We start from the raw sequence: 3,630 nt of genomic DNA, 5'->3' as shown, positions 1-3,630 counted from the left end.
GGGGGAAGGAGGGGGCGGGGAGGAAAAGTAAGTAAAAGAAAGAAAGTGAAAGTAAAAAAAAAAAAAAAAAAAAAAAAGGGAAAGAAGAACGAGCAAAGAAGAAGAAGAAAAAAAAGAGAGAGGAATAAAACGAATTTTATTATTCAGTTATCGTAGAAAACTGTCTGCCGGAATAAAAGACGAGAGGGATGATAGAGTAGAAACGGAAGGAGGGTGGTTAGGTGGACGGAAATGTGATAAATATGTCACTATCTGAAAGTAGAAGAACAACGAGGAAGTCAATACCATGAAATATTGGAAAGTGGGTGGTGGGAAAAGTGAAAGAGAAAAAGAAAGATAGTGATGAGTGATATGAGAATTGTGTTAGAAAAGGTTTCATTCTCATTTCCTTTTTTTTTCATACTCGCAGGTGTAAACGTTTATTACATTTTTAATGTATAATCGATATAATAATATAATACAAAAGTAATTGTTCTAATAATGAAACAACAAAGATCTAATTCATTCCAAATGAATATAATTATGCATACATTACATATGTATGATAAATTTGTAAAATGTGTTACGTTTATATTTGAAATAAATAAATCTTTAAAATATATATAATTGGACAAATATATTGATATTTTTTGTCGATAACTATCTACATATTTTTAGATACATATTTTAGGTTACATTTATATTACATTACTTAACTATCCCATATAAAGGTGTCATCGTAATGCAACAAAACGTACGTACGAATAAATATATACATTATGAAATAATTTCTAATCAAAAATTCATTTCAGAAATTGTCGGATTATCACAATCAATTATCAAATAACTTTTTCATTAAATTGAATAATATTTAATTGAATAAATAAATATAAATAAATAAATCATTTATAGAAAGAAGTGTATTTAACTTTAAATTAACTCAATGTAAGTTATCTCAAGTTGTATGTGTCGTCATCGTCTTCAAGAAGTGTCAACTTCAATGAAGGATCAAATAACGTGATAGAGAACGTGATTACAACCTGGGTTAATACCAAACACATACACGCACACACGTACGCACATATACATATATATCTTCTAAGATATTAGAAATTAACAGGAATTCTCTATTATCATGCGTCTTAGTTAAACTAATATATACAGATTATGGTTGAATATATGTATGCACGTGTGTTAGTTATATCGTACAGGGTTGATAATACTTGAAAAAAAACAAACCGCGAAAAAAGTAAATTTCTTTTCATCATTTCTACCACCCATTCCTAATCCCCGCTAACAAATTTATCTTCGCATTTTAGTTGGGCAACCATTATTTTTCCTTCCTCATTCCCCMCCCCCCCCCCGTCCACTTTTCTTTTTTCTTCTTCATACCTATTTATATCTACTCGCGCGTGTATGTTTTTTACGCGTACGCGTAATGTACCTAGTTTAAAAAATAAGTTTCGTAGGGAAAAGTTATAACTAACTTTGTCTATTTGTTTTTTGTTGGATTTTTTTGGGGGGAGGAAGGGAGGAGGGAGAGAGGAGTTACTGAATTAGTTAAAATAAAGTTTCTACTACGGGTGATCATAAAAATCAAAAATTCTCAACACTTTTGAAAACGTGGGATTCTGTTTTTTTTTTGTTTTTTCTTTCTTTTTTAGCCTAATTATTATTTTCAATATCGCAATATTATATACAAGCACGTAAAAAAATTGTTTTACAATTACGTAAAGAGTATTATTGATTTACAAATTGAATTATTTAAAATTGACAATATTGCGTACACTTGAGAGAAAATTATTTTACCGATAGAAAAAAAAGAAAATTAAATTCAATACTTATTGCCAATAAAAATAATACGATACTTTGAGCATATATTGTTGACCTCATTCAATACTATTCTAAGAATCTAACAAGAGTCAAGAATAAATGTGACCTTCGAGAGAATACACACAAAAAAGAAACCACACGAATTGGATTAATAAAACATTCTTTTAAGATCCGATTTGATTACATTTATCGTAAATTTCACATCTGGCTTTGTCTATGGTATTTTTATCCGAAATCATTCTCATTCATTCTATTCTGTTATGTTTCAAATGTTGAATGGTAATCTTACGTGATGATTGAATCAAAATTAGTATTCTCGTATTTAAAACAAATCACGTTTAAAAAGGGTCAAATGCTTTTATCTTATGGGAAAGAAAATCATGAAGTAATTTGAAAACTAAATACGAGTAAAATATATTTTTTGTTTCTATTATATAAATAGTAATGAATTTATTTAAGTGATCCTTTTTTTAATGATCTCACCCGGTATATATTTAAAATAATTTGTAAATTAAAAAAAGTTATTATACAAATAAATACAATTTTTCGTATAAATTAAATATCCTTTTTTTATAATAATCATTTAAATTAATTGTAAGTAATAATCAAGAGAAGAAAAGTTTTTTCAAATTGAACTTATCTATCATCTTCAATCAAAGTGGTTTTATCTTTATCTTTATCTTTATCTCTTCCTATTTGATATCGAAAGTAGAAGATATCCAATGGATATCCTTTTCATACACACTAACACACGTATACCGAATAAAAAGGATCAAGAGAACTGTAAGGAGTTTCACTCTTTTAAAGAGGTTATTATATTCTTATGGGGTTTTCAAGGATTCCTTGCGTTCCAATTCTCTCGATTGTAATTTGTGATTAATTTTTATGATCACAAACATTTTCTCTACGTTAATATTCGATATCTTTGAAAAGAATTATTACATTCTTGGGTTTTTCGAACAAAAAACAAATTTATATCTAAAAAAAAAACAAACGGAATAATAATAATAATAATATATTAAATAATAAACACGTGTGTGTCAAATTAGAGCATATTAAATCGTGTTTAACAAATGTTATCGTAAATTATATTTAATAACGTTTACTTAATATTGTATTCTTCGTACAAAATTAAAACCAACCAACCCCTCCTCTCCCCACTCCACTCCGCCACTCTTTAATTTTCTTTTCTTTTTCTTTTCCCCTCATCGTGTGGCAACATTTTATCTCTGGTAGCTTTCAACGATTTTAGCTAAAAACGTCATAAGATGGTAGGAGAAAGGGGATGGAAAGGGTTGTGGGAGGAGGAGGAGGAAGGGTGGTTGAAGTAAAGGGGGGGGGGGAGAGAGGGTGGAAGGCAGTGTTCTAGTAAATTTATTCGCGGGGTGATTCATAAGGATAATGAATTACCACTTAGCGAGTATGCATTCCTCCCTACTTGCACACCCTTCTTCTCTTTCTTCACCCCCATCCCCAACCCCCTCCTCCCACCCTCTACCCACGCAGCAGGCTGGGTGGTGTACATTTCTCGTGGCTGCTGGAAGTTTCGTTCGATTAGTTAGAAGTTTTCTTCTTGAAAAGTATTCGCTTCGTTGACGGCAAATGGTTAATTTAGTACTAATTGCGTTTATCATTCGTTAAAAAGAAAACCTTTTTATTTTTTTTTTTTTCTTCTTTATCTTTTTCTTCTTGTCTTCATTCGTTTGGACAATTTTATTTGATTTATCTTATCGTTTCATTTTTTCCATCGAGATTGAAAAGAAATATTGTCACAAATCACGTTTGTTATAATATTACAATATTATAATTATATTATAT

This window comes from Polistes canadensis, unplaced genomic scaffold, assembly GCF_001313835.1.
Source record: "Polistes canadensis isolate GaletaPanama2010 unplaced genomic scaffold, ASM131383v1 scaffold_6, whole genome shotgun sequence".
In the NCBI taxonomy this organism is placed as follows: domain Eukaryota; kingdom Metazoa; phylum Arthropoda; class Insecta; order Hymenoptera; family Vespidae; genus Polistes; species Polistes canadensis.
Note: the sequence above shows the minus strand (reverse complement) of the source record.